This window comes from Chiloscyllium plagiosum, chromosome 9 (assembly GCF_004010195.1).
Source record: "Chiloscyllium plagiosum isolate BGI_BamShark_2017 chromosome 9, ASM401019v2, whole genome shotgun sequence".
In the NCBI taxonomy this organism is placed as follows: domain Eukaryota; kingdom Metazoa; phylum Chordata; class Chondrichthyes; order Orectolobiformes; family Hemiscylliidae; genus Chiloscyllium; species Chiloscyllium plagiosum.
Window position 1 is genome coordinate 47,573,691 of NC_057718.1, and position 12,972 is coordinate 47,586,662.

A 12,972-nucleotide genomic window follows, 5' to 3' on the forward strand; every position below is an offset into this window, starting at 1 on the left:
CAAAGCATATGAGATATCTCAGAAGATTACTTCCATATCCAACTAGCACATTGTTGATGATTGTCACCAAGTATAATGTCTTTGTAGCTTGTTGCACTGTAAGAATTTAGGCACTCTTGGCTGATGTCAATGAATATTTTCAATAATTTTAACATATATAGGGTGGCACGGTGGTTCAGTGGTTAACACTGCTGCCTCACAAGTGCCAGGGACCCAAGTTCAATTCCCACCTCAGGTGACTGTGTGGGGAGTTTGCACATTCTCCCTGTGTCTGTGTGGGTTTCCTCCGGGTTCTCTGGTCTCCTCCCACAATCCAAAGATGTGCAGGTCAGGTGAATTGGCTATGCTAAATTGCCCATAGTGTTAGGTGCATTAGTCAGGGGTAATAATAGAGTAGGGGAATGGGTCTGAGTGGGCTACTCTTCGGAGGGTCAGTGTGAACTTGTTGAGCAAAAGGGCTGTTTCCATGCTGTAGGAAATCTAATCAGCAGATTATAATCTCATTTGCAGGCCCAGAATCTGCAATGAATAGAAAGGGGAAAATAATCAAATAATGTTTTTCCTCTCTCGCAGCTAAAAAGTTTTTGTAGCACAGTGGCACATCCTTACCTCAGTCAAAAGCTCCAGGTGTGAGTCCCACTATAGGATCTGTTGCCAAGGAATGTGCATTCATAATGTAGCTAAACAGACTGATGCATCAAGCTGCAAATCCCTCTACATGTGTTAATGGTAAGTGGCAAGATTGGAAAAGATTCCAGGTTAGCTTTTTGATGCAAGGATAGTTGGAGCCTCTACAGTCACTATCCATAGCTCCAGACCATAATATGCATATAAAGTGCATACTATCACAGCAACTCTGCATGATCTGTAACACGCTAACAGCACAATTAATAGTGACATATGAAGTGTTCAAAAGACTTTGTCTTCAGGGATTGAACTTGACAATTTATAGGTACCAAGAGAACAAAACAGGAATCGGAGTTATAAAACACTGAACAAACTTTTAATATTAATAAATTCTTCTTACAGACAACTTGGGCATTCAACAAGTTAAATCAGAAGATAATTTATTTTAGTTTTTACAGTTTATGACTTATTAACAAAGTGATTGGCCCCTCAGGAATATCAGACAATTCGGTTTATCCCCATTCCAAGAAACTCAACAACTTAAATTAAATTACGCTTACATTTTATCAGTATAAGCAAAGCATCCATAAATAGTTTCTTAGTATGAAAAAGCATAGAAAGTGTAGAAATTCTAACTGGTGTGTCAGTTTTGCCCATAAATGGAATTTACAGGTCAATGACCACTATCCAAATAACATGTGCATCGCACAAGTACTAATGATCATTGCCAAGAAGGGCAAATCCATCTTCCTTTGACATTCAACTGCTTTATTGTTGTTGAGTCACAACATCCTGGGGATTGCCATTGTCTCAACTTAACTGAACCAGCCATGTAAACGGCAGAGCAAGTCACATACTGTAAATTCTGTGGTACTCCACCTCTTTTCTCTTGTAGAGCTTGTCCACAATCTATAAGACAGGAATGTGGTTGAAGGTTAACAAGGATCAATAAGACCTTGGTTTTGGTAGCTCTATGCAAGAAAAAGACAATTGAAGAGAGAATAGAAAAATAAATCTGTGCCCAGTTAATGGCTGTCATGAACTGGTATCCTGAATTGGTTAAACTGTAAAATCACTATTTTTATTAAGTATTATTTCTTTTGTACTTATTATGATAAACATGATAAATTCTATAAAGCTTGCAAGAACATATCTGTATCCAGAATGGGTATTATAACTAAATCTAATAAGCTTTTGGATTGACTCTCAAATTAGTCTATAATTAGAATTGACTTAGTTCTTACAAATTAAAATTAGTGAACTCCAAAATCATACAGCAGGTCATATTGAATATAATGTTTAAAAAAATACAATACTTTAGTTTCATCAGTGGAAGTAGGGAACAAGGAAAGTAATGGTAAACTTTAGCTGAGGCCTAACCAGTGAATCATAAAGCATTGTGCCCGATTGTGGATTCCCCACACTCAAAAGAATGTCAAAGCCTTGGGGAGTGCAGAAGAGATTTATCAGTATGGTGCTATTGAGGGAGTGTGAAGTTGCTATTGCAGTTGTGTGGAGAGATGACAAATGCGAGTAGGAATATTTTATAGATGTTTTCAAAATTATGAAGGTTGCATGATAGTGAAATCATTTTTTACTAATCTAGACGGTCAGTAATGTCAGCATCAAAAGAAAGAAATTTATTTGCCAAAAATTCAACAAGGAAATTAAAATATTGTTTCTTTGTGCAGTAACTTGTTATAACCAGAATGCACTACCTGAAAGGGTTGGAGAAGCAAATTCCATTGGAATTTTCAAAAAGGGATTTGGATAAATATTGGAAAAGGATAAATACAGGCAGTGCTGGGATTGCAAACAGATTCTGTTCTGCACTGTTTGTAGGTATGGGAAATGTTCAAATGTCAGGACACTAAAACTATAATCACATATGAAACCACATTCATAATTACGAGCATTTACAAGTCAGATGTTTGTAATTTGGGAACCCCTATAAGCAGGTCTTTGGGGAAGGAGCAATGAAGTGAGACTAATTGGACAGTTCTTTCCAAAGAGCTGGATGATCAAAGTATGTTGAATAGTTTTATTTTGTGTGATTCTAAGTACAAGCCTACAAACTACTGTAAACCAGTTTAGGAGAAGATAAACATTTAGGTTTCTTAACTGTCCCAGCTTATTCGACAGCAATAGAACAATTACAGTTTTTAAAAAAACCAAGGTAATTCACAGAAGTGTAATGAAGCAAACATTCAATATCAAAACCGCGTAGAGGCATTAGATAAATTGATTAAACGTTGATCAAAAAGGTAAGTTTTCAGGAGTGCCTTAGTGGAAAGGAGAGAAGTTAGGGAAGGAGTTCCAGTCAGACAAAAGTCTGAACATGTCGGCTATTTACCAATACCTCATTGTACATGAAAGTTAATAAATTGCACTTTTAGCATTGCATTTTGAGAAAAAAACAATTTTTGATATCTGGTAATTCATTTCATCAAAAGAAAAAAGGATTTTCGAGCCTCTTGATTTTTAATAAGATTCAGTTTGTGCTTTGAAACAATCAGACATTCAAAGGTTTGAAGCTTAAATTGAAGACCATAATTCATCTAAGAGAATATATTTGGCTAATAAATAAATATGATGCCTACTCTTGTTCAAAATGATTTTAAAATTTGCCAATTAAAAGCAGAGTTTTAAAGCTTCTGGATATATTTCTAAATCCCCAAACTTATTATTGGTGATCAAAAGATTTACAAACAGCTTTAGAAATCTAAATGGAATCCAGAAACAGGCAAATCAGTCAGTCTAAGCAATTAAGCAGGACACAATCAATTCATAACTCCCATGTGTTTGAAGCTGTCATGATATTTTGATAATAGTTGGAACAATGCTGTTATGGATGTTCAACAGATTATAGTGTCAGTAGATCAAAGCAGTTTGTTTTAATTCATTTCAGGGTTTTAACTATCAAAAATGCTTTTTGTTTTGTTACCCATGTTGTGTGTGTGCAGGTGTGAGAGACAGTGAAAGACAACAGGTGTGCAAATCTGTATTCAATTTCCACCACCAGGGAGAAAGGAAACACCCAAGTGGCCAGTGACTAGCAGTGCCCTTCTCAGAGGGCATTGCTGCATGATCAAACAGTGAAAGGCAGGGCCGGGATTAAATCAAGATAGAGTTTGAGGGGGAAATAATACACTCCACTCTCTTTGGTGCCTACCTCTCCCTGAAAATCAAAAATGCCATTATTTGCACATAGCAAGTTAATTTTCAAAATTTCTCATGAACCTGGTGAAGGGGATGGTGCAGTACTAACTTTCCGGTGGTCTAGTATCAGAGGCCATGAGACCAGACTCTGCCACCCAGGTCAACGTGGACTCCACATTGTGGAGGAATGCCTAGCAGCGCTGCAAGGTCAGTGACCTTTCCCACTCCACAAGGTAAGTACTACACTCCTCTGTGCTCTCACTCTCATCCTATTTCTGTTTATGTGCCCACCTCCTGCCAAGGCTCACACTAATACACTCTCACTTTTGCATGCAACGTCTGCTCTCACTTGCTTCCCCCTTCCCCAGCCACCCAGACTAGGAACCCTACCTGCTATCTGCACTACCTACTCATTTCCTTGGAAGACCTCATCACTTCTTAACCACCTGCACCAGCACCAATAGCAGTGCCACTTCCTGACATTCTGCTCATTCAATCCCTCCCTTTCTCCTATTCAAGGAGAAGACAGCTAACAAGAGGACAGATAGGGCCTGGAAGGATGGAGGGGTACCTGACATCGGAATCTTCACCCTGCACAAGGAGAGAAACCATCCCTCGCAGGAGAAGACCAGAACTACTGCTGTGGAGTTGCCAAGCGATTCACGTCTCATCATTATTGGCGGTCCTTCACAGATAAGAGTGACTCTCTTCCACTTGCAGGGCGAGTCTGTCGGTGGCTTTACAGAACAATGTGGCTGCTGTAAACTCTTATACTCGGGGCAGAATTGGTTGTGGGAAGAGGTGGGTGGGGCATGCTGTTTTCACCTGGCTTCCGCATTTTCCTGACAGTAAGTCTCAAGGTGCTCAATGCCTTCTCGGATGCTCCTCCTTCACTTTGGGTGGTCTTGGGCAGTGATTCCCAGATATCGATGGGAATGCCGCACTTCACCAATGAGGCCTTGAGGATATCATTGATGCGCATCCTCTGTCCACCTGGCTACCATTGTATACCATTTGTAACTACTGGCACTGACATCTTCTCTCCCTTTTGTGTTAGCGGTATCGCTAGGATTGCAGGATGTTCATAAACCTTGCAGAGAAGCAGCATATTATATCAGAAGCCAACTACAATAAGGCTGAGTATAGAGGCTTCAGGTTGAAGCATAGGCTTCCTGCATCCTTTACCTGCTCAGATACTGACAGTACAACGGGGATATCAGCCTTACAGTTTTGACAGCAGAATCTAGTGAGCACGTCCGTGCTTCGGCTGTGGAGCTAGTAGAGGAATAAATGACCAGGCCACTGGCATTTAGAGAGCTGTTGGAGTTTAAACATATGCTCAGCCTCAGGCAGCAGTGTCAGTAATCAGGAACTTCATCCACATGTACATAGAAGAACAGGACTGGAACTTTGATGACATAGGTGACAGTGCACTGTATTGGAAGTACCATGTTTGTACAGATCTGATTGTTTTTGCACTACATCCATTTGTTCAACTCTGCATAGCTCTGAATGTAACTGTGCCACCATGATGCCTAGCTTCATGTCCATACAAGATACACCATGCATTGAGTATTTAGAGCTTTACTGTTGCATGTGGAAGATAAACAAAGACTTATATGCTTTGGGATATGCTGAAACTATTGTCCTTGATGCTCAAGCATCTTTAATCTTTCCCTAGCATCTATATCAAAAAGTGTCAGAGTGAATGAAGTGTACGGCAGTATGTGGACCTCAACAAACAGCCAAGGCTTTATGATTCCCCGGGGATGAGGGATCCACAGGTCTGTGTTCTGTACTGTGTAGTTGTATGGAATTTTGTTTCCTCTTTAAAGGCCAAACATAGTGGTGGGAATTGCATGCCCCTCCTTCACAAGTCAAGTCACTTATTCTGTCCACTCAGTGTGATCTCAGCCATTGTCTTTCCCATTATGTACAATTGAAGATGACAGTGTGTGCTCATCAGCCAGTGGATTCCAGCCTCTGCCTGTAAGTGTAGACCTAAATCCAAATGGCCCTGTGAGCTCTCTGGACTTTGCATATGCCCAGATCCCCACTTGTCTGAATGAGCCTTCACCTGCTAACCTTTTCCCCAACAACCCTGGCATGAGGTAACTGAGGAGAAAGTGAGGACTGCAGATGCTGGAGATCAGAGCTGAAAATGTGTTGCTGGAAAAGTGCAGCAGGTCAGGCAGCATCCAAGGTAACTGAACCAAATGTGGTCACCCTGTCCTGCCCCGAAATCAAGTTGCTCCTGATTGTGGACAAGCCCTCCAACTTGCATTACCTTATTCCCATCCATGCTTTACCATTTCCACTTACAAATACTGTGGCACTACCTCAAAATGGTGATTCCCTTTCTGCAGCCCCCACCGCCATTACTCCCCAGACTGCCCTCTGTGGAACCTGTTGGCTTGCTGTCCATGCAGTGGATTTTCCATCCACTTGCAGGCTATTTAGGAAGCAAAGACCCACATTACAAGCTGCAGCAGTATTGCATCCAGGTATAGGCTGCACCTCAGGGCTGCTCACTTAGCTTCCCTGCCTTGCCTTTCATTGCTATACCAAATCATGCAGCCTGATCCTGGATGCAATACAGCAGCATTGCAACTTGCTGGGAGGGGTTGGCCATATTGGATTCCAACATCAGTGGACAGATTGTGCTGCGAGATATTATTCTGTGCTGAGTAACTTAAAGGCTAGTCGCAGCCAACAGAAGGCACCAGGTGCCTGTACTGACTTCCACGACAAGAATTCTCAATGGTTAGTTTGTTCACATAGTTGGTAAGAGAAATATGAATATTATTAATATCTCAAATCACCTCATTAAAGTTTTGAACAACCTATAAATCCCCAAGCAAGTTGATCAGGACATTGAAACTTTTTGCATAATTCTATCACATCCCTATAAGATTCTGTTCATGCCAATTACTGAAAATAATGCTGGTCTTATTGTAGAGAAAATGTTACCTCATGTCATGTAATAAGAATCTGATACATAAAAATTATCAAGGATCAGAACCAATATGAGGGGGAGTTTAATATCATTCAACGAATCCCACATCTGAAAGTTATGCCACTAAGGGGCAGCATAAAAGCCTTCATAGAATACAGATGTGATTATACAAGGAAAGAAAGTAACATTGCTGAAGATGTGTTGACTGCATTCAAGCATGATATAAAGGCTACAGATATTTTAATTTGGAAATATAAATTGGAAAAAAACACAAGTTTCACTGTTTTGTTGCAGAGAATTAATCAGTTGTGCTTTTTGTTTTGTAACTCAAAGGAGATCTGTTACACAAAGACATCTAATTTTTAAAGAAAGCAAATTCCATCACTTTTGCACTGCTACCAGTTACTTTGAAAGCAAAGTAACTTGTGCCAGTACAAGTGTGTTTGGATTAGTTAAAGTACAGTTTATCACATAACTGAGGAACAAGTAGATCTCAGACCTCCAAAAAGCCTTTAAAGTAAGCCGGATCTTTCTTTGAAAATGAAGTAACATTGAAAGATCGTACAAAAAAAAATGAGAATTTTGAAATTAAACCCAAGACTTCAATATTCTGAACGAGGATCACTGGACTCAATGTGAACTCTGTTTTCTCTCCACAGATTTTGCCAGATCTGCAGAGTTTCTCCAGTAATTTCTGTTTTTGTATACTTCAACTGACTGGCTACCAAATTAAGGATTGCCACGATCCATAATGTGATTTCAGGAAAACACTGGGAAGACAGTTCAGTGGTCTTTGGCTACAAGGTTTGCGAAGATGATTTGTGCTGATCCAGACGCTGCTACTCATTCTCCAGATATTTTCATTCGTTAGCAGTTTATTTCCCTGTGCCTCCTGCCATCTTCAGGTTTGAGATGATTTTACTGCAGAACAAAAGACAGATCCTGCTTTGCTGAGATCTGATTACATCTGCCAAAACATTCACAGGCTCCAGGCTCTTCAACTACCTGGGAACATTTCAACTAGATGGTAGGCAGAAAGCCTTATGTCAGTAAGTGGTTACCAGTTCAGGGACCAATCACCTACTTGTTGCTAGCCAAAACTCTATTTGGACACACCCCTTAGCTCCAGCTTGCTTGTAAACTAGACTTCCACTACTGCTTGAACAAGCAGCCATATAAACAAAACTTGCAATGAGTGTCAGGTTTCTTGCTTTTTAAAAAGTAAAGCAATCCTTCAACAATCCATGCTTTTAATTTTTTTTTTCATTTCAGCCCATATCAAAGAAATAGAGAAAAAAAGAGAAACACTATATTCTTTGTACCATTGTGTAAAGACTGTGACAGCATAAAATAAAGAGTATTATTCTGAAATGTGTTGGGGAGCAGAGAGATCTGTGTGTATATGTGCATAAACCATTATTTCTGGCAGGACAGGTTTAAAAAAGTATGCAATATTCCAGGCTTCATTAATAGGGGCATAAAATACAAGAGCAAGGAAGCTATGCTGAACCTTTATAGGACACTGATTAGACCTTACCTGGAGTATGTGTAGAGTTTTGGGCACTGAACTTTGGGAAGCTTGTGAACATATTGGAGAGAATACAGAAGAGGTTTATGATAATATTTCCAGGTACAAGAAACTTCAGTTATGAGAAAAGATATTAAATAAAACAAAATCAGAATTCTTTCCCCTGCAAAGAAGCTTGAGAGAAGAACTAATAGAAGTTTTTAAAATCACAAATAGTATTATCAGATATGAAAAAAGCTCTGGTTTGCAATATGATTGAAAACCAGAAGGCACAGTTCTAAAATGTTTTGCAAAAGTGGTAAATGTGAAATGAGAAACTTTTTTTTCCCCCACACAGCCAGTAGTTGAGAAATGGAAGGCATAACCTGGAAGTGAGGTGGAGGCAGGTTCATTTGAGACACTATTGCTATTCAAATAACCAATCAGGGTTATGTGAAAAGGCAGGAGTTTAGGCACCAAATCAAAATGCTCAGAAAGCTGGCATAGGAATGATTTAAGTGGCCTTTTCTTGCACTGTAACATTTCTGTGAATCAGTGGTCAGATTGCATAAAGAGGGTGAACAGGAGTAGTATGCAAGATAGTCACAGTGAAAATGATTTTATGATTGTAAGTAGTCACTTGGTACTGTGGAAATCAGCAGCAAGTCTCTATCTTTGGCAATATTCATGCAATTAAAAAACACAAATAAGCTGTTCATCCCATTGAAAGCAAACAAAAGATGTCCCAAACAGAAGTTGTACCTACTAATGATATTTGTAATACAAAAAAGAAAATGTACAGATTGGATTGGTGTAGCTTAAGTTTTAATTTGATTACTGCTAGATTCACATATCATCTGAACTGCTGTGTGTAAATGTAATGCTACAAAATTATATTGTTCTTCAGGAATAAAAACACAGAAGAAATACCGTTGGGTTGTTCAGAGTTTCAGACAACCCAGAAAAAAAAGGGACGTACTATTCAAAGCACCTTAGCCTGAACAGAACTTTCCTGGGGGGGGGAACAAACTTGAGAGGTCTGCATTGGAATGGGAAGGGATAGTAGAATTGGTTGCCTTTATGAAGAGGAGGCAAAATAATCAGCAAATTACTTTATGAAATCTAGTGTGTGAGAATTTACTGTCTTTTTTTGTAAAAAGTACTATAATCATCATTTAAAGCCCCAGAAGAGGATGAAATAACTTGTTTTACAAGAAATGGCAGAGTGATTTTTTAAGAAAGGGATAAGTTTTGAAAGTGTATGAAAAGCGTACTAACAAATACAGAGCAAGAGAATGTTGATTTACCTTTGCCAGGCATGAGAGATTGATTTTAATTGAATGTACAATTAATGAAATGAAGTGCTTAAAATTATAGTAACAGCAGGAAGCAGCAACAATACAGCTGTGTATTGTAACCAAAGACGTGGTCAAGGAGTCCTGAATAGTACAAAAACAAAATGATGCACATATCCAACAAAAAGCAAGATTGTATGGTCTGTTTAGCTGGACAAAACTTCAAATTATACCAGGTAAAAACAAATGCAGTTGGGCAGTGGAGAGAGATAGTGCTGGAAATAGGTTTGGCTTCTTTACAAGTAGTAGAGAAACTATGCACTGTTCTCATGAAGAACAAAGTGAAGTGTTGGTGGACAAAGTCAGAAGTCACATGACACCAGGTTGTAGTTCACTGGTTATATTTGAAATCACAAGCTTTCACTTGAAGGAACAGCGTTCCAAAAGATTGATTTCAAATAAACCTGTAGGACCATAATCTGGTGCCGTGTGACCTCTGACCTAAGAATGGTAGTGTGGAGTGACTGCACTCTTACAATTAAAGGGAAACAACGGAAGGATTCAAAATCATGAAGGATTTAAAATCATATCACAGATGTAGATGAATGGGGCCTGAACAAATCGTGGATTAGGAGGAAACTCATTCAGTGGAGAAAAAAAGTCTACTAGGAACTGTAGATTTTAAGGTGAACAAAGAAATAGGTTAAGGACTTTAGGAAGGCATTGCGGTAAGGAAGGAGTTGAGATAAGATCAGATGAGATACCTTAATCCTGGATATGATAATTTAATATTCCATAATATTACTGTGATCCATGGGCAGATAGGAATAGGACTCAAACAGTACTTCAGCTCAGCCAAGCAGAGACTTTCCTGCCATGACAAGAGAATCACTGTCATGAGCAATTCAACCCATGATAAGAAATTGGAAGTGAGAAGTGTTCTGAAAAAGACAGAGGTTAGTGAATGTGGGAAGAAGTACTAATGAACTTCAATAAAAACGTAGTAAAAGTAAAGCAAGCCGGAGGATACAGTTCCAAAGAATTATGAAAGCTGGAGAAAGTTAGGGTGAGACTTGATAAAGATTTCCCATCTGTGAAAGCAAAGGAAAAGCTCTAACGTTCTTGCGGAGGACAAAATGATCCAGTTCAGAAGAGAATTGTGAAAATAGGAAAGAAATTAGAAGGAGACAGAACAAAGAGAAAAGGAATATGGATTAGGGGAATAGTTGGTTTCCAATAATTTGCGTTTCTAGTCCTTGTAAACAGTGAAGGAAGAAAACCTTTTTTGTTCAAACGACAGGTACAACAAAATATAACTGGGAACTAATAAGCAGGACAGCTATGATATAGATTTGGCTTATATTGCTGAAGACAGTTCATGCAAACATGTTGCATGAAGTGGGGGAGATTGCACAAAACACAATGATATTTGTAGGATTAATCTGTGAAAAGAAAGGCAGGATCTCAATTAGAATCCTTGCACAGCAAATCAGCAGTGGAAGCAATGTTGAGGAAAGAGAGGTAGTTGTTAAAATAAGCCTTGGCAAATAATCTGAGAAAAGAAATTCATGACCAGATGAAAGACAGTAAATAGGGGACAGGCTAGAAAATTATGGTAAATAACAGGATTTAAATGTTAATTTTATTTGAAAAAGACAATTACTTAAACACTGCGCCCAAGAAACAAAATGGATATCTGAAATTAAAAGAAAACACTGAAAAATCACAAGTTTACTTTCTCATCCACCAAAAGAAATGGCAGATTAGATAAGCCATCAGAAGTGGAACAAAAATATAACCAAATCTGTTGGCAGCTTTGATGAAAGAAAACAGATTCTCCAAACACATATTAAGTCAATAGTTCAAATAACATGTAACCTACTTAACAGAAAAGCAGGAAACAGGTGTTTTAGAAGATCTCAGCAAGGCGGTAACATTCATCAATCGTCAGTAATCAAATAAAGACAAATAGCTATAATTTTTAAGGTCAAACACAGACTTCGCAAACAGTGCAAATAACAAGATTTATTTTCAGATTCCTAACATTACCAAAGCAGATTATGTTAACTGTGTAAAAAGTGTTTTATCACTGTATTACGTTGTAAAGTGCAACTAAATTCATTGGAAATTAGATTTACTGACTAGCATATTAATACTTGCAGTAATCTATTTAAAGCAACATTAGTCAGAAAAGCCGGGACGAAACACTGCAATAATTCTTCAAGTCAATCACAAACAATCAGCTTCCTCCTTGTTTAGTGTCTTTACCATGTACCATTCTACCAGCATGCAAAAGCAGTTATGAATAGTATGCTTACATTTATTCATCTCACTTGCCGGGCAAATTATTACAGGAAATTGGCAAATGTTTGGCACTTTCCTCTCAATTATTATTTAAAATTTATCAAATAAATAACCGCATGGATATAATTACTTGTTCTAACAAGCCCCTAGCATAGTACGATTATAAAAGTTTTTTTTGAATTTATCAACTTACATTGGTGGAAATAAGTTGAAAGCAGTATATCCATTTGAGCTCAAGAGGGTTATAAATCAAATAATCAGATGAAAATGATGAATTTGGCCTTCTGACTGCAAATAATTACTATATTTTAACAGGTTCTGTAATTTTGTAAGTTGTCAAACAAATACAATAATTTATTGTGAATGCGACATCAACAGCAGGACACAGTTATAGTCAGTGCACATCCTTCCTGTCCCCACCCTGTCCCATGCCTGTTGCTCCTGTATCTCTCATTTCCCCATCAAACTGCTGTTTCCCTTTATCTTTTTGCTGTTTGAATAAAAATCCCTACTTATTTTTTGCGGTAATTAAAAGTCAGAAAATAATTTCAAGATTGCTGCTGTGAAGATATGGTTCCACAATAACACTCTCTGATTTGATCTTATTAATACATTACAAATAACTAACATTTCCTGTGGGAGGAGGTAAGGTTGCATGGATAAAGAAAGCTTTACCCAGTGAGACAAGGAAACAAAAAATTATTAGCACGACTACATTGTAGTGTGTAGAATCAAAACTACAACTTTTTGCGGTGGAATGATGCATGTTTAACTTTTACACAACACCAAGTTATAGTCCAACAGGTTTATTTGGAGGCACTAACTTTCGAAGCGCTGCTCCTTCATCAGGTGGTTCTGAAGCAGGATCCTAATCTTTAGCAAAAGATTATAGTGTCGTGCAGCTGAAATGATATATTGAACAAATGTAGATTTAAGTCTTTCATCTTTTAGAATGGATTTGCTATGTAAATCACAGAACTTCTTTTAAGTCACATTCTCAAGATAACTTCAGATTTTATAACAAAAGGTTCCATCTCAGCTCAGACAATGTATTAAAGTTATGAAGTTAAAGTGTGTTTGTATCCCAATCTTGAGTCAGACTGGTTCTATTTCTTAAGTGGAAT

The 12,972-nt window shown here is 38.2% G+C and overlaps 1 protein-coding gene across 8 annotated transcripts in view; it reads left to right on the forward strand.

Annotated features, from left to right (window-relative positions):
• The window catches only part of pacc1 (proton activated chloride channel 1), a 70,787-nt gene that overhangs the window by 50,187 nt on the left and 7,628 nt on the right, over positions 1 to 12,972 (forward strand). For 3 of the 8 annotated variants that reach the window (XR_006312522.1, XR_006312526.1, XR_006312530.1), the window contains 2 exons: positions 574 to 729; positions 4,306 to 7,552. The exons of 1 other annotated variant lie outside the window; for it this stretch is intronic. The gene's annotated coding sequence lies outside the window, so the exon portion shown is untranslated. Of the gene's footprint in view, positions 1 to 573; positions 730 to 3,590; positions 3,630 to 4,305; positions 7,553 to 12,972 lie in introns of those variants that run through there. 4 more of the 8 variants (XR_006312523.1, XR_006312524.1, XR_006312525.1 and 1 more) reach the window with 4 other exon arrangements.